This window comes from Osmia bicornis, chromosome 4, assembly GCF_907164935.1.
Source record: "Osmia bicornis bicornis chromosome 4, iOsmBic2.1, whole genome shotgun sequence".
Taxonomy (NCBI): Eukaryota; Metazoa; Arthropoda; class Insecta; order Hymenoptera; family Megachilidae; genus Osmia; species Osmia bicornis.
Window position 1 is genome coordinate 3,414,158 of NC_060219.1, and position 23,384 is coordinate 3,437,541.

At 38.9% G+C, this 23,384-nt stretch overlaps 1 protein-coding gene across 5 annotated transcripts in view; it reads right to left on the reverse strand.

The window, feature by feature from the left end:
• Nucleotides 1–23,384, reverse strand: part of LOC114872988 (leucine-rich repeat-containing protein 24) — a 218,701-nt gene that overhangs the window by 101,582 nt on the left and 93,735 nt on the right. For 2 of the 5 annotated variants that reach the window (XM_046285357.1, XM_029180923.2), the window contains exons 1-2: nucleotides 8,419–8,552; nucleotides 5,403–5,442 (exon numbers count right to left, since the gene is read on the reverse strand). The gene's annotated coding sequence lies outside the window, so the exon portion shown is untranslated. Of the gene's footprint in view, nucleotides 1–5,402; nucleotides 5,443–5,593; nucleotides 6,320–8,418; nucleotides 8,553–23,384 lie in introns of those variants that run through there. The other 3 variants (XM_029180839.2, XM_046285354.1, XM_029181017.2) reach the window with 2 other exon arrangements.

Below are 23,384 nucleotides of genomic sequence, written 5' to 3' on the forward strand. Positions count from 1 at the left end.
ATCGATTCAGACACGCACGCAATTGTCGCACGCAACTGGAAACGCTCCGATTGAATTTTCCGTTTCACCGTTCGAGGAGGCGAAAGAAAAGTCGAAGGAAAAATCGACGCGTGAGAAACAAGACACGGATGCGAACTGTCGATGCAGATGGTTTGACTGATTAAAATAAAAGCGAAAGAAGAGACGGGTTCGCGGTTTTCCACGCGAGCGATACTTCTGTCCCAGCAATTTCACGCTCTTTCTCCACTTCCCTTCCCCAGTGGCCTCGTTTCCCTGTTCCAAACCGACACACACTTCCCTCCATCGCTGGATTTACACACCGCGGAGGAATGAGTAATGCCTAATTTGCATTTTGCGTGTGATTTTGACTTCGACGTAACACGAAGTTTATTAATAATGCAATGGTTGTGGAGGGAATACGCGAGCGCTCTGCTGCAGCGTCGATGTTTTTATTTCACTCGTCTCTTAGGAAAGTCGAACTTCCCTCGTGCCATCAGTGATACAAAATAAAATCATTAGACACAAAAACGTTACTATTTTTTAAATTACTATCATAATGGTATTACGAATCGCAATGGAAGCAGCATGTTTTAGCCTCTGCACCAATTTGTCCCAATTTCGTGAACGACAGAAGGATCACTCGCGCGAAGGATCGTCATTGTGACTGATAATAATCGCGAGTAAACGATTAGTTCGCGAAACTAACCTCTTTGTCGCGTGGTTTTGGTGCACAACAACGATAGGGAGGACGAATGAAAGGAACTGGTGGCAAAGAGCAAAAGAACAGGAAAATAAACGGCCCGCGTCCCAGTTTACATTTCATTTTCCTCTACAAATTTGGTCCTACTCTATTCCCTGGCAACATTTCATTCGCTATTTTATCTTTGTTCTCTGGCTTCAGTGCTTCTCAACCGTTCACCGGTGAATCGAGTCGAGGTGTTTCAATTCTCCGCTCTGATCCATTAAAATTATGTAAATAAAGCAATGGCAGGGCCGTATAATGAAATTCTCTAGTGAAATAGATTGAGAGCTGGTGCACTTGATATGCCGTTTCTATACACTACCGAAAATGTACGTACACTTCCGTTTACAAATTATGGGGCACTTTAACGTTTCGCAATAAATCGAGTCTACAATTGCAGATTTAGTTACTCACGTTAAAAATAAGAATCGATCGTTTATTAAACAAACATTAATTTGCTTCGAACGCAACCCTTTTCGATAAATAAATGTGGACCAGGGGATGAACGGACGGAAAGCCTGGCGACCAGGCTAAATTCAAGCACGAACGGGACAGTTTGACGTCAATGGGGGATAACAAAGTAAAGTGGAACAGCGTTTCTCGGCCTTTCGCTCGTAAATTTTTATCGATTCGACAAACTCTGACCCTTCGACTGGTCTCCTTCCCTCTCGAGCAGCTTGATTAAACCCGTTACGATCGCGCTTTAAATAGTAGAGAAAACGTTCGCGCCCGCTCGATCCTCCTCGAAACTGAATGAACAACTTGAACTTTAAGAAAGAACCTTTCTTACGATCAGAGAAGGCGAAAATAGAGAACGAGTATATTACGTAACAAGAAGGTTACGATGTTGAATCTCTTGTGAAAATTGAACGGGGAATCTTGGAAGGAGGTTAATTGCATTAGTAGATTTATTGTTAATGAGAAATAGTTGGGAAATAATAATTATGTGGCATTGATTAATTATTAGTGACCTACTTGAATTCAGTTACTAACAACGAAAAATAAATGGAAAATTCTTTTTTTTCCCGCGCTCTTTGTTGCCAGTCCCGTTACAAGTCGGACGCGTTGAAGGTACCCAATAACACACAATCGAGAAGTCGACTGCTCCTGCTTTCGCTATTCGATATTCAGGGAAAATGGAACTGGCTGCTGCTCCTGCCTTCTATGTGTTATCGTTCCAGCAGCGTTACCCATTTCATAGCCATCTCTGGAATACAACGCCGCCGGCTGTCTATGCTCCGTTCAGTCAGGCTGACAAAACGGATAATAAAAACGCAACCGAGTCGCATCGCCACGGCCACGTACATTACACTTCAAAAATCTCCGGACAATTATCAACCTTCGTTAAAGAAAATTTTCTAAAATTTTCATTGATTTCGACTAATCTATCATTACGATTTCAGGAAATACCAATTTCAAAGCAACGATCGTGATTCGCTTTAACAAAGGTTCTAAATTTTTCTCAGGGTCCGTCTATTCCTTTGAACCTCGACCTTTGACCATCCATTTTCAATTCTTCCCAGTATTTCTCTATATCCTGGAAATGGCGCTACAGATCAATACCTTACCGACGTTCGTTAAATATAATAGTGTAAATAATGCGCCACTATGTAAATAACGAATTGCATGATAATTATATTTATTAATATCCCTAGCAAATAAACGCGATCGGCACAGCGTTCATTTCTCGAGCAGAGGGGTAGAAAGCTTGACGAGGAATGGTCCTTTATTCTGTGACGGTTGTATTGATTTATCTTGCGCCCTTTCGAACGAAAAGCTAATTTGCATAGGCGAGAATTAATTATATATACTGAATCAATTTCAATTTGCAAATTGATTCATCCCGAAATGCGTCTAACCGAAAAAGCACTGTTTACCCAGTTGGTAAACAAAACATATTATTATCCACTTTTATTCGAATCGATTAATTTTCAATTAATTTGATAAATTTCAGACTTATATAGAATAAAAATATTTTTGTGCCGGTGCAATGCATCGATTTCGGATCGAAAGGGTTAGAGGTGAAAATTTAACACGGGACCAGCTAAAGCGATATCGAGTTCACCTAGACGTAAGACTATAAAGGGTTAAGATCGATCGTTGTTTCGAGAAGGAAGGACAAAGCGTGGCCAGATAATCGCGTCGCGTGTCGAGATCCATGTTCGCGTTTCGCGGAGAAAAAAATATTCGACTCTCACGCGAAACCGCACGCACGAACGGACAGATATCCGGTCGACGTACCGTTGCACGGGCCGTTGCTTCGCGGTATAACGCGATGAACTTTCGAACTCGATTCGAAACCCAGACCGACTGCCTTTCAAGTCGGATTTATCAACGCGTGAACCCGTTTGTCGACGCTCGATGCGTTTCTAAATCCCCCGCGGGAAGAGAATCGGCTATTTCTATCGTCGGCCACGCCGCTTGTTTTCCTCTAATCTCCGTTTTTAATCGCGCATCACGTTTTCACGTCCGCAGTTTTTCGTTTCGCCCCAGCGAACAGTTTGTTTGGGGCATCGTTATGCCTGAAAATATTCCAGCTATGACGTACCAGCTGGTTAGTTAAAAATTTGATCGTCGTTATGATAAAAAAATAAATAAAAATTTTTTATGAATTTATCCGAAATTCATCGTGTACTTTCATCGTCGATATTAATTAATAACCGTGGAGTTAATTTGAAATTATTTGTTAAATTTTATTGTATTTTTCCAATCTATGGAAATTGTTCGTTTAAAAACTGATGTGCTTAGTTTTGTGTGAAGTACATTCTTTCCTGTGAGCTTGAATATCAATTGATTTCATATAGACTACAGTTTACTAGTAGTCGTCAAAAAAGAACTTTGAAAACAGTCAAGCAGAATACATGTATACAAAAAATTTCAATAGACATCATAAATTTGTATTCATTCATCATAAATTTATAGTCGTGCAACGATTCATATTCATGGGAATTTATATTCATGAATACAGTTCACGCCAATATTCTGCACTTTTATGAACTTAACACCATTCCTTTTCCAATTATCTAAATTCTAACAGAAAATCCATATTCTAGCAATTTTTGGGGATGCATGTCTGAAGCAAACAATTAAAAACCATTTATTAATCGTCTCGTTTTGGAAATAATTCCCAGTCCATGCGACACTTACTTTTCGTCAATTTTCACAATAACGTCGTGGATCAATGATGAAACACGCTTAAAACTGAGAATAATACCTCTTAAAAAGGTTTAGGAAAAGGCGCGATATGGAACGAGGATACAGATCCACCTGGGCAATTTTATTCTCAATTTGCCGTGGAAAAAACGATGGCTCTCTTGCGCGAGGTTCTCGCAACACGTTAGACACGTCGAAAGGCTCGAGGCTCGGACAACAAGTGGTGCCGTAACGAGCTTTTTATGATGAATGTGTTGCCCCATGTGCGAAAACGTGACTCCCTCGAGCACGTGCTCACCTGGCCGGTTCGCGGCTCCTTGACCCGTGAAACGGCTTCGGGCATTGTTTACCACCGCGAAACAACCAGAGTTCACCAAGATAAGGGAACATATACGGGGTTGAAACACAGGTACACGAAAATATTCTATATCTCTGTATGCACATCGCAGCGCAATTAAAATATTCTAGATATACACTATCGTTGACGATGTGAGGAAAATATCAAATAAAAAAAGGAAATTAATTCTCGGAAAGATAGAGCTTAGTATACACTGCAATCAAACAGCGTGAGTCATATTGATTACAAGAAGCTTTGAAGGTTTTAAATATAGTTCTATCGGTAGACTTGTTTTAACTTTAGAAATGAAGATGAAACTACGTAACCTATAGATCTCGAGAAACGTGCCTTCGTCAGAGTGTTAATAATTGAAAAGTCTGAAATACTGCCAGTCGTAAAGTGTAGGGCGAACGATTCCCGGTTCCAATTCAATTACACATCCCCGGCCAAACGTTTCAGCAAAATTTCATCGAATAACGTTTAATTAAACCCCTTAGAAATATGTCCGTGTAAAAATACGATCTCGCCCTTCCTGTTCCGGCGATGATTTGTGTCCCGAAGGAGCACGAAGAAAATATTCTCTTGTTAAATCCCGGGGGTTATAGAGCGACGACGATGGCTGACTGCATCGTTAGCCGAACGATACAGACAATTCTTTTCTATTTTGATACGAATAGGGTACGGCGAGGACGACGACGACCTCGTTTCTCTTCGCCAGCTATCAAACCAACCCGCAAATAATTTTCTCCTTATTCTCGCTGTTTTTCCATCGTTCGGTTCTTTCTTCATCGGTTACTCGAGTTCGATACCGATAGCTTTCGGCACTTTACGGATATTCTGATCGAAATAGCAACAACAACAACAAAAAATGCGGTCCACCAAGTAACATTTGAATAATTCCACGTGGGATTGTATTTTTCGAAAACTGTGATCGCCGCAAGGAAATCGCATTTCAACCAATGCCGGAAATATTCCGCGCGAACACGGTTGCAAGCAGTATTCAATTTTCAGCGAAAAATCATATGAAAATTTCAATCTCTGCGACGCGAATCGTAACTCATTGTAACTTTATAACTTCGATTATTTTTAAATTCACTAAATCATTTACAGATAATTTCAAATTTTCACGTTAGATATGTATGTAAATTTAAATGGAGAAAAGTAACTCACCTGCATGTAGTCTCTGTTTAAACGAATCCTATGCAACCACCTGAAACACAAAAACAAATCAGATATTAGACACACAATTATTAAAGAATTATAAAATTTTTCATTCCATCAAGATCAGGTAATTAGTCTGGAAAGAAATTTATATAATAATCGAAGCTATTTAGCGCAAAATCAAAGGAAAATTACTGAACCAAGACACGAAGATGACGATGTATCTATGAAAGTCTTTAACATCCTGGTAAGAAGCCTGATGGTTGTCGTGTAAATCGTAATCCCAACATCGGAGATTGAAAAGTGGAGCACGCTTGGGACGACGGTCCCATCCTCCTTCGGCCATTATCATCGCAAGCGGATTCGAGCGCTTCGGCAACTTTCAGCGAAGAATTTATTATAATCGCATTCAAGAGCGTCTTATGGCTACGACTGCAAAGTAGCTATTCCATGGTGCGGGCAAAAGGGAAGGGTGGAAAGTAGGAAGCTGATTGAAACTCTGAAACATTTGCTCCGTTGGGTAACTTAGCAGCCAATCGTCGCAGATAAGTCGGTCTTCCCCAGTTAACGGTTTCCTTAATTAACCGTCTACCGTCTCGTGGTCCTGCTTCCCGCCACGACGAGGACGGATATCGAGAACTTTTCCCACCAGACCGCCCTAACTGCTTCTCTATTAATTCACCATTATCACAAGAAAGTATAGCAACAATCCAAGGACCTTGCCTCGTTGGCCGAGCAGCGAGTTAATAGCTTCTCAACGTTCTTCGCCGACCGCTTAATTACCAGCTAGATAGCGCGTGAATTCTGCCAGATAAATACGCGATCGTGTAATTAAGATCGAAACGATCGTCCAGTTACTTCGACGGAATGATACGCTTTATCCGACGATGTTCTAATGATTTTTCAGGACAGTTTGTTCATGCTCGTTCTGTATACATAGTTGGATTTTTTAACGTTATTATTCTTTACTCTATTTTAAATACTAATTAGGTAATTTCAAAAATTTCTATCGCATCAGCGTTCTGTTCAACCCAGTGGTCAGTATAAACAATGATATTTCCTTATTAAACATACCTCCATCAAATTATGTAAATGTACCGTAATTGCCAATAAATTAATCGACGTATAAACCGATGCAGTTATAATTAAAGCTCGATCAAATTAAACATCGATATTGTTGTTTATCTTTGTGAAATTGTAGCAGTATTGATAAAAAAAAAGTGAAGCAATACGAATGAAACGTAGTAAATGAAATGTAATTTTAATTCCTAGAAATTGCAAAGGAGAGAAAGAGTTCATGAACGATATTGATTGATCGTTGTTTCTCGTGCGTGAAGAAATTCATTAACTGATTAAACGAATATATGATGGGTTTTTTAACGCGTTACCGACAGAAAACTGAATATTCAGAGCTGACCTCAAACCTCTTCCGTAATTTGATTAATTGTTTGACCTACTGTGCAGATTTCTTTCCTCTGGTATCAAGGAACAGCTACGGAACTGTGTTTTTATGATGAAAATATTTGCTAATATGCAGACGACGAAGCGGCAAAAAGCCTTTCGAAGCGTTTCCACGAGGAATTGATGTAAATACAAGTAAAGTGTATTACTAACGAAGAACTTGAAGAACGTAAATAATGCAACTCTTCGTATTATCACGTTCAATTAACCGTGAACTTATTCAGAAACTTTTATCAGAAAATGTAAACATACATCTTTTTTACGTAGCCAGTTGCAAAATGTTTAACAAAGCACGAAGTAGCTAAGTGAACGTTAGAAACATAGTATAGTGGAAGAGGTAATTTAAAGCCCTCGAGCCATATTTCTTCCCACAAGAATTCTTCGTTACCATAGCAAGTTCAGGCTACTGTTTTAATAGTAATTATTAATTAATTTTTCCTTTCTTACCTCAGAAATTTTTATCTTAATCCTTCCTTTCTACTGCAATAAATTACGGCATTAATTAAGAATCTAGAACGCTCTACATCGTGAAATTTACGATTCACAGACAAACTCTAACAAGCATCGACGAACGAAGTAAAGGACTTCCGAAGAAGTGAAGGGGTTGCTTCACCAAATGAGGAACGATCGAGTACTTCGACGTCCAATGGATTACCGGAAGAATAGCACAAAAAACTCCGCTCGAGGATGGTTTCAAAAAGCCAAGATGTTCCTGCGGATAAACGCGGGAAAACGACAAGTGGCCGAGAGTAATAGAGGAGAAATAAGGGTTCGAAGAAGAAGAAGAAGAATGTCGTGTCCAGGACGATGGCGCATAATTTAAGGTCTTCGTTTTATTAGGGATGCACCGTAGCGTGAGTTTGAATGCCACGAGGAACCGCACGGTCACGAAGCGTTCCCTCAAAGACGCGGGATTAAGGGTACGGAAACTTCGTCGAACGATAACAATCGACGATTTGGATCCATAATCCGCGTGCCTCATGTTCGTCCAAACAGTTTAACTTGGACGAAACTTGGAGCCTCGAAACGAACGTGATAAACGATCGAAGTTTCTCCTTTCATCGGCTGCCACGGGATGCTCCCGTTCGACGAATGCTTCGAATTCCAGCGCGTCGTTGACGCTTCACCTCTTGCACCCCTTTCTCCTGACCTTTTCTCTCTTTCCGCTGTTCACTAAATTATCACGTCCCGTTCGAGAATGTCGATCCACTCGCATCCACCCATCCCACTTCACTGTATCTTTAAACTATACGATATATTCTGCTTCTATATATTATTTTATAAAACAAAGAAATAGGATATGATGTAATAAACGTGTGAAAATACCACAGGATATAGTATTTCAATTTTTAATTACAATTATCACGATGAAACAATGGTGCATCGATACTTTTCTGTGGCTCTTCGGGGATTTTCGAAAATCCCAGTGTTCACGTGTTCGTTGTTTAAAGCCGCGTTTTAAACCTCGCAGTCGAGAAGTTAATCGATACTTCAAGAAAGATTCAAGGTAGTCTGAAAAGCGGACTTAACTTTCGCTCGGTTGGTAATAAAGCGGCTTACTCACGTCTTACTGAGCACATCCGTCGACTCAATCGCACCGATTGCTCGCCTCGTTTTCCAACTATTTTTCCTATTCGCCTTTGTGTACGATGTGCAATAATTCCTTGAACTTTCCTGATGCACCGATATTTCAAACACGCAAACGTACTATCTCTGACAGAACGTCATACTGTATCATAAAATTTGTTTCTTGAGTCAGTTATCAACGATAAAGAGTAAAATTAGATAACTTATCTTTCGATTCTGTTACGAGTATTTTGTAAAAAGAGGATTGGTTGATTATCGGCGATAAATTGAAAGAAAAGATTATTCTATGATGGCTGTTCTACTTGAAATTATACAAATCACCTTAAAATTAAATCGAGGTATTTCATTTAAGATATTCAATAATAAAATTCAATGTGTTCGCATTTTAAAGGTGCATTTCAGCAATGAGGTTTTATAAAGCATCTCTAACATGGTACATCAATGCTGCAAGAGAAGGTTGATGGGATAAGTGTATAGATATCTGCATGAAGCATCCGGTTTTTCCTCGTCTGAAAGTTTTATACGCACACGCTGAAGAAGCGGGTATATAACGTGCTCTGGCCGGGAAAGAAGTTCGCTAAAATATCCGTCCACGCAAAGTGCAGAGACGTAAATTGCATCGAGCACTGCATCGGTGAAGATACGAAGAACGGGGCGAGTCTCGACGGTGGTCGCGATCGATTGCGTTCTAGCACACTTCCTGCTCTTTTCGTAACAAGTTAAATTAAGAAAAAAAGAAAATGGAGAACCGCAGAGAATCTTTCCTCAGTGAGAATAAATTCAGAAAACCGTCGGACGTTGTTAGTCGTCGTTTAAATAGAAAAATCGAAGCAAGAAAAATGATAAGTAGAAGGTGCTTTAAAAATATTTTATTGTATCTATTATTAGAAATACGCGTTAATAAAAGATAAGATGGTAAAATAGAAAAATCTACTGAGTCGCGAGAAAATACAATCGCTATTGTCACAATGATTGACAGGGAAAATAGAGAATGCTATTGTTAACTTCGAGGCGAACATAAATAACATTGGTATTGGGTAGAGAGAGAATATGACTATTCGAAGAATGCTAAAACAAGTTCTAGTTTTCCTCTATTTTCGTTACAAACGAAATCAAAGATTTACAGCACCCGTGACGCTTTCTTTAACGCGTTACCTGTCGGGGTCCTCCTTCGTGACGCTTGAATTTCCATTGGAATCCATTGCTCTTATTATTAGGAATTTATTTACTCATTTAATTCGAAATACCGAAATTACGAAATTATTATACAACAAAAAAAAAACAGAAAAATTACAATTAATTCAAATGCTGTGTATTTTAATTAAAAATTTCATTGGTAAAAGAATTTTGATGCTGCCAATTTAATAATGTAAGCATAATAATTCGACGTGATATAGGTTGTTTGAAAGTGAATAAAGTTTAACAAGTTCTGTAATATGTATAGACTGAAGTGTACTTAAAAGTGAGATTAACGGCGGCCACTTTTCATGCTATAACAGGTCAGTTCGGTAGCTGAAAGTTTTGCAACTCGGTTACTGCTTCAGAACTTCCTTAACAGGTTGATTACCACGGAGGTCACCGATGATCAATACCATTATATACATCGAATTTAATTAAAAAGCTTGCAATAAACACAACCTGATACTTTCAACTCGTTCCTCGATACTTATAAAGTTTCGAGTGACTAACTTATCGACAACATGACACAACCGGCTTCCTAACAAGTTATTGAAAAATTTGTTCTTCTTTTCAGCCACCGCGTTCAAGCTGTTAACTTAACAAGCTTAATTTAATAATAGTCTACCATGATTTACGTAGACATTTTATATTTATACTTTAATAAATATTTAAAAAAACAGCCGAGGATATTTGAATTCATGGAATCGTGAATAATGGAAAAAATATACTCTCTTTTAGAATTTCTTATACTTGGAGAGACGAGTTGACGGGAGTATATTTGAAATAATAACATTCCATCGAGCAGGAGGATCACGAGGATACCTAACACGATTGCAGGAAAATTTAAGCGCGAATTTATACATTTTCCAACACGGTGTTCCTCGAGAACATGCCACCTCCTGTTACATGTAAACTTCGAAGCAAAAGCTTGCCGCGTGAACTTTAATAATGGGCCAGTATATCTTCCTTGAAACGCGTATCATACCAGCTTGTGGGAGGGGGATTTTCATAACGTACATAAATGCATGTGGTATTATAATAGAGGGAGGAATCTTTAACAATTCATCTTTCATATGATTAGTAACATAAATTCCCTTCTCACGTTATTGTACGATCTGATGACAATTGTCTAATAACAATTGTAATGAAATGGTGATTGTAGCATGATGATCACATAAGCACATTTTTATTCACAATATTTTGAATAGTTTCGATTTAGCTCAAACAGCGCCGGTATATTTGAACAACAAGACGGGGCGAAGACTTTCAAGTACTCTCGATCCTTCATTTTCACAACAATAGGGAGCTAGAATATTCTACCGTTACGTGAACGCTTTTCAGATCTCCACTATTTTTTCCTTTTACTACGTACGAGTGATTCATTCAATAAAAATTTCAATTTTTATTCCTTCTGTCGCGAATGTATGGAAAATTCGATCACGCCAAACGACCGAATTTTTCGAAGATTTCGCATGCAATTCACGAATGATTATCCCTGGGTATTTCGAAAATGAAGTAATAAATATTATGAATTTTGGGAAAATTTCGGTTTGCATTTGATCGAGCCTGGTAATTAATTCAACAACCCCGAAACCGCATTCTTCCTGCTTGAAATTTACAAATTCTACCTCTGGACCGACCGAAGATTACGTAGTTTACAATGTTACGTAGTCGAAGTTCCGGCGGTGGGTAGAAAGGGCTGGCTGGCTGAAATATCCTCGCCTGTCTGTCATAGGCTTGCTTAGGCGTGCTCGCGTTATTTCTAATTCACGAGTTTGCTCAGAAGCTTGCAGCTCAGGCATGCAATACGAGACGGCGTAGTATGGCCTGGGTCGAAATAGAATTTCTCTGGTTTTGCCGGCCGCGAAAACACATCGCGCGCTTGAAATTCCACGACTACTTTTATACGGTAATATTAACGTCGCCGGAACTAACGCTGCGATTATGCGAAACTTGAGAAGAAAAGTCGAAAAGAGAAGTACTTTCCAGAGAAATGCCTGAACGTTGCTCAGTTTATTTCTATTCTTCGTATTATGTATTAATTCCAATTTAAAAGCTGGTAACTTTGTGGCAAGGAGATAAATGATTATTGTATAATTCCAAAAATATTTCTTGCAATATTGTGATTAATCCACAGCTTATCATAGTATACATAGACTAAGGTATTGAAGTATTAATTTATGTACCTAAAATGGAACGGAAGAGCGAAAAGGACTCGAACCTCAAAGGATTAATCTTCAATGAAAGCTCATGCTACCTACACATATAATTTTCAGTTTATACGATCATCTGATGCTCTATAACATTACTTTTAATATCTCTTTTTTCTCAGAATTCAATTTTATACATTCTGTACATTGAGCTGAATTTTGTTAATTAACTTTATGCTCAACTAAATAATTCATACAGGTACGTAAATTGTTAGAATCAATTAAATTTGTATGAAATTATGTGAAATTATATGAAATTTTCAGAAATAAATCGTATAAATGTTAATTAAAAAGTAGGTATTGAGTGCTCGTTATAGGGCAATAACAGAAAATTGCAATTTGCTAACGTGTACGGTATAAAGACAAATATTCCTGTACCAATTTCGTTTACCTAGTTATTTTCCAGTTACGTTAACATTCGCGTTTGTCGGCGTGCCTCGATATTTTCCAGTATTTTACTGTTCCTTTGCGACTCGTAGCCACCCATACAAGTTTTCCCTACCCATACGTAGTAAACTTCACAGACAGGGTATGCATGAGATTCGAATATGCTCCCGTTGCAACTCGAGTTTATTTCATACGACTCTTGATTGCGTTTTGCTCGTTCTTCTTCCACGTATTCAAGCTCCAATTTCCCACTTTCAAGAAAATTAGCTCCACAATTCCTAAAGGTTAACACGTTGACGGCACACTGTGATGTTAAGAGATTTTCATAATTAATCTTATACTCTATGATTCTCCGTTTCATTATTATCTACTCTATCATCTAAACATTTCTAGAGACAAATTTGATTTGTGTAAAATTCAAAAAATAGAGAAAAAGAGAGAATTCTGAACAGCATGGAAATTACACTAGCAATTCGAGGAAGAAACTTGGAGCACAAGATTAAAAAAAAATGAATTTGTAGTACCTTTGAATAATCTATATCGCAATATGCCGCAGCTGGTATTTCTACTGTAGCAATCAACGTGTTAATTTCTCCCACAAAGCAGAGATAAACAACGTCGTTGAAGATGGCACCCCTCCCAAAGTAATCTCGTAAAAGCGGAAAAGCTGCGTCTACGTAGACGTCAACCAGATCATCGGTGCAATGTTTCTTGCGGTACGAGCAACTTCGTGAATCTTTGAAATTTATAAAGCTCGTTGCCGGGTGTAAGTTGTTTATCCAAAGGGGCGACACTATATTCTAAAACTACGCTCATAAAGTGCGAGGCTATGCAAGGGTGAGAGTCGAGAATCAATGGGAATGAAAAATAAAAACGAAAGTACCACGGGGATGAGTATCTGGAAATGCAAAATTATTCACGCAAAATATTTACACCTATTTAGCGCGATAAACGATTAACTCTTGCGTATCATTTTACCAATTGAAGTCGAAATTTAGTGAAGTGAAACTGTAATGACGATGTAATCAACTGTAAAGTGCTTTCTCGTGTAAAAGCATGAATTGAAATATTCCTTTTACAAAGCTTGGTTTAAAAGCAGAAATTGACTTCGAAAATTTGTTGAGTATCTCTGCAAAGCACTCGAATAATTAGACAGATAATAACTTCCCAGCAATTAGTTTGAAACATTACTAAAGTGTCTAGAACTTAAATCAACGTCCCATTAATTCACTGAAATACGATCGTATTTTATTTGAATTGAGTGTAAGCAGAATTCATGTCGATCTGGATATATCGATGAATTATACAGTTTTTATGTCACTGCAAGTACGGGGTCAATTACGAAACATTCAGTTTAGAGTGCGAAAAAGCCCGATTTGCGAGAATTTAGTGTTTGCAATAGAAGGATTTATCGATGATCATGGATCGACAGATTTCCAGCATTACCAGTGGGATTGATGTTCGTAATTAGTCTGCACCATACACAGTAGGTTAGCATTACGCGTATCCCGTAATTGGTATTGTACATAATCTGTGTACAGGGTGTTCGCGTTATCGTTACACGGTGTTCTCGTAATTGATTTGTAGGCGGGGGTTGAAAAGCCCGCAAAAAGGAGAAAGTATTGCTGGATAAACATGTAATACGAATTTTGCAAATTCCTAATTAAAATATTCATAATTCATGTATCCGTACAGAAATGTTATTAGTAATTTAAAGATATATTGCCTCGTTGTTTATAATTATTCAATTTAACACTGATTTCAGAAAAACGTAACAAATTCAGAAATATAATTCTCTTAATATAATTAATATTAATTCTCTCTTAATTCTCTTAAATGAGGTGCAATGTTGTATTTTTCAAATATTTTTCACGGTAAATAGTAAATTTTTAATACGATAAACAGAGTTTGTTGATGTTATAAAAAATTGAAGAAAGACTTAATCGTTTCCAAGTTATATAACACGATCTAAGAAATTAAAAGTGCTTTCGCAAAATACTCCTTTTACGAGAGTTGTTTTCGCGAACGAGGATGGGAAATTTACGCCCCAACTTTCCCGCTTCCTTATTGCATATCTCGACGATTTAACGCGTTAAATGGTTTTAATTTAAATTATGCTCGTCTACAGGTCCGAGGAAGTTCTTTCATCGGATAACGACCGATTCTTTTCAGACTTACACCTTTAAGGTCGTTGAAAAGAAGAACGTTGTTCGCTCATTTCCGGTCCCCGGAAATCGCTGTTGGTCAGTCAATAGCGAGACAAACACGGCGACATTTCAAATATGATCTTTATTGTGAAAGAAGCCCGCTATCACTATCATCGTTTACTCGCGACACTCGAGAATTCGAAAAGTTTTCTCGTTAACTTTTAAGAGAAATTAAAGTTAATTAGTCATGAATATCTAAACCTTCCAAAAGGAACAATAAAATCTTGGTGAGACTTTAAACACTATTTCTTGTAATACGTCATAAAAAGCTTTAGAACTTTTACGTACTTTTACTTTCTGGCAAAAAAAAGATTGAATAATACGAAATAAAATTCTCAGACTCTAATGATTTCGATAATGTGAAGGTTGTTAATAAATTGTTACTTTTGATCCTTCTACAATAGTTTATCGTGGGAGTGTTCTTAAAGAGACACCGGCGTAAAACAATAAGTAATTACTAGGATCAACAGCGTTGAAATATAGTAAAATTGTGTTCGCAACAGTTGAAAGCAGTGTCTAAAAGACCCCGAGTGATCATCTTCAGACGACCACTCGGAAGAAAATCAAACAATAGAGCCACTTCAGCATCACCCTTGACTCTCGCAGCAGACTTTTATCCTTTCTTGAGCGAAATCTCTTTTCACCGCCATCGTCATCACTGTTCTACGTTGCACGATCGACAAACACCGACTGAATCAGCAATTTAAATTCATAGAAATTTTACACTGGAAATTCTACGTCGCTGTCGCGTTAAAATTGGTTATTTTAAGGAATGATGAGCCCGTCATAATATTTATTTATCATTCTACGCACGATTTCAGTTCTTGTAAAAAGGAAATTCTCTTTCCTGAAAAATATAAAAAACATTTTTTTTTTTTTTCATGTTTACTGTACGTGTCATTTCTGTCCCAATACACCGTTCGAATGTAAAACGTTACTTAAAGTGCATGCTGGAAGGTTTTTTCGGCGCCAGTTAACCGGAATATCCGAGATAAATGAAACGTTAAAAGCAAACAGCGTAGTTTCGTGTTTACTTAAAAATTAATAACCCACGTTTCTGCTATTAATACTCGCGTGTTCATTTAAACGTTTCACCCTGGAAACGCCGTGTTGAATAAAAAAGTTACTCTTTTTTTTTGCTTGATACACTGTCGCGTTTGTTGCAATCAACGAAATGTAAACAAGTAAAAGCAGCAAATTTTTTCCTGAAACATTGTACCGATTCCCGGCGTGTATTAAATACTGTTTAACGATTATTTATCGACTTTTTCGTCCCCATCTCTTTTTTCATATAACGCATTACCAAGTATTCTCGACGATGAAAAATTCAATCAGTTCAGGACGAAGCGAGCTTTTATATTTCCCTGATCGGTCAGAAAGTTGAAGGATACTTGTCGAGATGGGTTCTTTGAAACTCAAATAACGTTGACAGACAACTTAACCACCGGTAGAAAATATAAAAGTCCTCTATAAAATCCTGCGGTTAAATCATTCCTCCGTTATTTAACTTTTCAAGCACGGATGCTTCAATGCGTTGAAACCAAAGGGGATAATCCTTGCAATCGAGTTACTCGATTATATCGATTTGCGATGATATTGTTTACCTAGCTGAAGGATAAACGTAAGATTTTCAAAAATATAACAAAAGTTTATTAGGTTTGGAGTTGAAATTACGCGTATATTCTTTTATAATTGCCCAAACTCTATGATAAAAATTTTAAAAAATATCACAAATACGGTAAGAGATGATTTATTTCTGATCTGAATTAATGTTCAGAACAATAATACCGAATACAGCCGTATCGTTTACTGAATTTCATGAAATCCAAGCGAAAAAGTCTGTTCCATAGAAGCTTTTAGGAATTTTTAACGGGAACGAGTTCATTTAACGTTGCCAGCGGCAGCGTTAAAGCAAAATTGATCCGACAGCATTAACCGAGCGAATTAAATTTACCTTTGTTCCTGGCTGGCAGGTTCGTGGACACGAATTCTGTACACAAAAATTAAAGCTACGCTAAACGAGGCTGCAATAACGAAGCTTCTACGCCTTCACGGTAACTTCGTAAATAGATATATCAACCGTGAAGTTAATCATCCCCTGTAGACCACCTCGTCAGACCCCTGCTTCCTTTGCTAATCACGTAAAAAGGCAAGGCTTCCTGTCAGAACGCAAGCAATCAAAGATTAAAAAATACAATTAGCTGCCCGTCGGGGACAACCTTGCAGAATTTTCCCTCAATTAAAAATTCTACCTTTTTATGACGTTCACGGATTTAAAAAATCATTCTGTGAACCGAGCAGGGCGAGTTAAATCTTAAGAAGGAGAGCATCGTGCATACCTAAATTGATATTCATTGTACCCTTGGGATTTGACTGGAAAATCGTCTTTCGAGAAGGATGATAGTAGCATCGCCCTTCTTGTGTTCGCACGCGTTCATTTCTCAGCTGCACACAATACCAGGACCGATCCACGGTGGATCGATCGTTGTTGCAGCTTGTGCACAAGAGAAGCCGTTAAGTAGACATATTAAGCGGAACGGTGCTTAGCTGTCAACTCCCGGGCCGGCCAGTAGCTTCCGCTCTACTAATTGTACGTCGGACAGGCGGCGTTGTTCGATCGGAAGCAGCAACGGCACTGCAACGGAAAGGATTAAGCCACTGCGAGACTCTGTGTCTTCCTCTCGGCTCTCACCGTGATTGCAGGCCTTCTAGGAAAGCTGTTCGCCGACGGTTTCAGAATTATCCCTCGTCTTGGTGGCGATCTACACGGCACGGTAACCGCACCGAACAGCGGTGAACCGGTGCAATTAAGGTAAACGCGAGCCAGCCGGTATTAAATGCAATAAATATCGATGCCACCTCGGTCGCGAGACTACACCAGTCTCGCAGACCGCAACTACCGGCCACCGTCAGAAGAGCGGGCGTAGGAGGGCAAAGAATCGACGAACGGATCTGGCACCATTCGATAACGACCGATTAAGGAGGCTAATTGGGATCCGAAAGTTCTGAGCGCGGTTTAATTAACAGCCGGGGAAAATTGTATCGGACGTGAGGAAAATTATTCGCTTGGTTCGTACGAAACGTCGGTCTCATAATCAGTAGACTGTGAACATTTGTGCAGCTATTTATGCAGCTTACAAAATTTTTGTAAGATTTCTCAAATCTCCGTCTCGATTATTGCATTCGACGTTCAGCCGATTAATTATAGCATCGAAAAGAAATATCTCCACCTTGTTCGCGAGTTTCATTAAGTAATCACGGATAGCTTGGTGTACGCGTAAAATCAATACCTTCGAGCTGCGAATCGCGTACCCTTCCTTTCTTTCTCGGCGTAAGATGTTTCTTTTTATCGAGATTCCAAGGGAGGCACGTAATTAGGTTTCCGAATAATAGATTCGTTCCCGAGGCCGGAAGAAGAAACGTTGTTCAGTTTATCGGCACACGATCATCGCCTTCGGCCCGTGTACGCAGCTATCGTTTTCCCTTCTTCAACTTTTCCTACCGTTCGAGCTTGGCGCGCGCCTCTTTTGCTTTGATTAAGTATTTCAGCGAGAGAGGAAATAGCTGGGAAGTCAAGAATTGGTTCGTGAACTCGTCTGGAAAGTGAATTCAGAATCAGCGATCTCTCTGTGTGTGTATATCAACGCGTATGTTCGAGCAAGCAAGCCGAGTAACTATGTGAGTTCCAGCAGCCAGCCTCAATCTGCTTTGGTGCTGAGCGAGCGAACGTACACAGGAAGATTGGTTGGCCGGTTTTCTTTCTGCGAGCCGTGCTCGTTTCGCGAATCAGGAATTTTCGAGTTGGTAATTTTGAATTTCACCAACCGGAGAGACTCTGTATCAAAGGAAAGGAAAAGAAAGATCTAGGTAGAAAAAAGCGAGGAAAGAAAAATACACGATACATCTCGCTGATCTTCGGGGACACATATTGCACGCTCCGAGGAAGCACACACGAGTGAACTCTGATAAACGGTTTTTAATATTTCGAAAGACAAGAACTATGAAACAGAGAGGATACGTCTTTGGAAGAACGGTACCCCAGAAATCATTCCCGACCCATCGCACCACCCTCGAGCAACCGGCGTCGTTTTTCCACGAGAATTTCGATCGATACTCGCAACACACCGTTGGTTATTTGCTCCACGCACTTTCCTACGTTCGAGTGGCAGAGCTATGAAGAGATGAAATGGGATAGAAATTCGTTTACACGTAGGCGAACGTGTGCTTTCAGATGAAATCGCTGGTAATAGCTTTCGGATGTACAAGAATTGCTTTTGGAATCGTCTTATATTCTCAGAAATCCTATTGTTTGCAATATTTTTAACATTTTGATGTCTGTAATCTGAAGGAACTTTTAAAAGAAAATCGAAACGATGGGAAATTAAGATCCGTGGTAAAATGAATGTAAAGGAGCAATGAATAGTTGATAAACGAAATGAACAGGAAACGATCACCGTTCGGGGGTAAACGGCACGTTAACGAGACACGAATGAATTCCATTAGACACTCAACTTACTCCACCATTCGTCAATGTATCCACATCCGCATATCTCAATTATTACACCAAGACCTGTAGGCAAGTCGAGCGTTAAACGTATTCAGACGTATAGACAGCACGGAGGCGTCGCGATAAGGTGCTACCGTTCTACAACTTTACGAGCTAATCATACTCGGACCAATTGATTACCTAACGTAGTATGAAACATGCGAACGTGGCTGCCAAGCCGGATTCACCCTGGAAATTAATAGTATCCTATAAATCTGGATTTTACGCTAGGAAGGTCAAGGAGCGAACGGAATAACCACTCGATCAAACCTCTGTTCCGATATTTTCTCAACGGTTCCACGTAGCGAACAGATTTATTTAGTTTTACGTTTTGTTAGATGCAAACGGTGCGTTATCTATCATAACAATAAATGAATCATGAGTTTGTGAAATCTTTTTTAAATTGATTAAATAGAACTTTACTATTTAATTATTTCACAACAAAATATTTCGTTTATGTGAAATTTATGGATCTTCATTCTACGAAAAAGTCTGTCAACGTATGAAAAATGACAATTAGAAATGAAAGATTTTCAAAAATAATTGCACGAAATTCATCCTGCGCAACGATGTATAACAAATTTCCTAGTGTCGTCGGTATCACGTAGCAGTTGCGCGACCCCAATTGTTATTGTATCGCGGAAATCACAGAATGATTGTGGGAACAACGAGGCAGCCGGCCGAACTGAATGACCATCCATGCAAATTGCATTAAATATCGATTAGGATAGTGCGTTTGTGGTATCAGAGCCGTAAGAACGAGCCTCTCCGTGAATTCGATACGGTAGCTCGATATAGAGAGACAATTCAAGCATGAATTATTAAACAGCCAGTTCAATCGAACGCGAAGCATCGCCGACACGAGGTCAAAGTGTAACTAAAGCTTGAACCATATTTCAAATGTCGACAGGAACCTATTTTAGATTTTCGAGTATTTATTTCTAGCGTTCATTTTCGGATAGTGGAAATTGAACAAGTTCATTTTTATCACAATCCAAATAACACATTCTATTATTGAATGAAAAAGGATTCCAATATAAATAATTGATGTTTCGTTTTGCAGTTGGAAAATGTAGTTTATGATCGTAAATTGACCCAGTTTTCCGAAGCAACAAGAGCGACTAGATCGTACGATGAAGCTCAATCGCACGTGCACAAGTAACGTGCGTCGAGACAATAGAAATTACGCGGCTATCCAGCCGTGTACTCGATAAAGCGAATTGAAATTCGACGAAGCGACTCGCCGCAAGTGATAAGGGCGAGTTGCAAAAATTTTCCACCCTCCGATGATCAGAGACACGTACTCCATCACGATTAACTAAGAATCACGCGCGTATTCGGGTAATTTCAATCGAACGACGCGATAAAATTGACTGCAATAAATATCACCATTTTCGAATTTCCAATCCCACTTTTCATGAATACATCACAGCTGAAACGTTGACAATGGCGTATCAATCGGTTTCCATCTCGTTCGCGGAGGATACACATCCGGTTTGTAAGGTAATCCTCGTCGCCGGATCCATCGGAAACGTTCGACGTTCGAGATCCTTTCCGCTTCGTTCGCGAGCAGTCAAACGAGGACGAATCAACTTGAGCGAACGTGTGAAAAGGGTACCTACGAAATCCCGGAATTCTATTGTGAAATATTCGACAAAAATCTCGACGACGCCTTTACCGAGCATTCTGAAACGACGACGCATGTAGAGTTAAGCTCGTTATCGAGTTGTTACCGCGGCGAGATTCGTACGTGTTTACGTTGAAACGATGGTGCACGCTGCTTTTACGGCTTCATTCGCTGTAATAATCCTTGAGTACGTGTGTTGCGTTTGTTGCACTGTACAGATCTAACCCCACTGTACTTAACCCTTCGAAGGTAATCCGGTCGTTGACCGCGCAAACGTAATTAAACTTTGTATAATATAGTAGAGATTTTCAGATTTTTAAAACATTGTAAAACGGTAAAAAAACGCGTTTGATTGGATAGAGAATTTTCATCGCGATTCAATTATCTAGGAATTCGTCGAAAGCGAACAGTTCTTTAATTTCCCGGGACATCGTCGTTGAAATTTCCCGAGTGCGGGACTATCGATAAGCAACCCCTAATGGATCGTGATTTACACACGGATTCCAAGGTATTTGTGTCCCCGGCGCGGTTTATCCATCTGCGCTTTCACGTATCAGCGGATTTCCTTCCTTCCGTGCACGATGCCTCTGTTCATGGTGAAGCTATCGCTTTCCGACAGGAAACGCGACCGATATCGTGCGAATTTTTATTACCGATATCCATGAAATTGAGGGAGAAATACGAACCGTACGATTTTTCGCGATATGTCAAAGACGTTATGGTAATTATTTGCTTCTAATAGCTGATTAGAAAATAAATAGCTAATTAGAAAAGGATGAAAATAAAATGCAGCAATGGCAATTGTATTACTCCATTTTGTAAAAGCAGAAATTTGAAAAACAATCGGATATATCGCGAACATGAACACACGAACGCCTTTTACAATGAGAAATGTTAATATTATAATTAGAGTAATTGTTCATCAAGCCATTCTCATTTAACTCTGGCATGAAATATAGCGATTAACTAACTATAATTTTAATGTGATATACGAGAAGGAAAATGATGTTTTCTAAAATATGGCTAAAGGGTTATGTATGCAGGTTCAAACACGAAACCGGAGCACATAAAACTTTTCTGTGGGCATGCAAACACGCTCAACCTCTAACGTCGCAAATGTAATATCGTCATCAACGTCCAAAACTAAACAAAAAACCTCGTAAACTCTGAAGCTGCAATATTACGGGCGAATTAATGCTTTGGAAGTTTAGAAAGCTTCATTTAATACCAAATGCTGTTAATTATCCTCTAGTTAACTACCTGTAGTTAGGTTACCTATATTTTTGTCGAATAAATCATGGAGTATTTATAATACTAATTTACCAGCATTAGTACTTACATATAATATTAACGCTTCTTTTTCTATTACTAATTATTTAATTGTACAAAGTTTGCGCCACCAATGACAATTCCCTGGTGACACTATTGTGTTAAACATCATCAAAAGGAAACGTCAAAACAACAAGAATGATCGTTCCTAAAACGTACACCCTTTCCAAGAACCACTGACCGTTTCGCGTCTAATTTGGCCCCGGCAGTTCGTGTCGGGAAAATAGGTTGGATTTGAATAATAATTCTTTTACGTCCGGTTCACACTAGACCGTCGTGCACGGACATGCAAATTTTCAGTAACTGTTTCAGAATATGTGCCACCAGCCGCCTTGCGACTGGCTCGTAAACCTCGAGTAAGCCACCGTCGACATGCCGGCGCACCTATATGTATAATATGTTAATGATACATCATTAGATCCGACCGCACGTAAACGATCTCGCAGAACACTTATCGGTATCCGTGGCTACGGTAAACGAGACGTCGTAAAAGAAGAAAAGAAAGAAGATTTTCGACGGATAAAATCAGCCACTTACAATATCGAACCTACATTACTGTCCATAGACCACCTTTTCATGTTAATAATTAAATAATTTTTTCAGCAAGAGTTTATAAGTTCCAAAGAACTTGTCGAATTGACGAACTTAATATGTGGACAATGGATATACTTACGAAGTTTTGATGGTGTAACCATGAATGAATATTATAAACGCTGTAATCTCAACTTTTACAACGGAAGTTTTATATTTAAACTACGGCGAACAGTAACACATTTATGCACCCCATGTTATTATCGGTAACATGTAATTTTGATGTAAGTTTAATTTATCTTTAGCCTCCTTTTTATTTTCATGTTCTAAGGGTATTCCCTTCAGATATTAATATTTCTCATTATATAAAAGTCTTTCGTTTAAAAATTATTTTTGCCCCGATTTGATATTTTTTCATAAATCTTCTTCCCAGCGATAAAAATTTATTTTCGATTACGTTCGAGTTTCGCGATACGCATCTGACCATAGCGCACTTAATTTTCAGGGCATCAAAATGCACAGCTTTGACGTGGTTTAGCAATGAACATCGCGTGCTCTCAAAGAAAATGCAAGCATCGCGGTTCGCCCCTTTTCACCGTTGGAAATTAATTAAAAATATTCCCTTCTATCCCGATGTTGCTCGTTCGACCCGATTTCCCCGCGAAAAAATCTGCTGTATATTTTACAATCGTGGGAGGAAACACGCGTGAGATCTGACACGTGGAATTTTTATTCAACCCCGAAAAAACGTCGGTTCGTTCGCGTGGAATTGTAAAAATTTCAGCTTCTGTACCATGTTGCTAACTTCTCCATTACGAATAAAAACGCTGTTGTTGGTTCGCCCGACAATGGAGCCTTTTATTGCTCCGCGATCCACAGTTTGCCAATCACGGTCGGGCAAACAGTATCGGTATCGTGTCTGAGGGA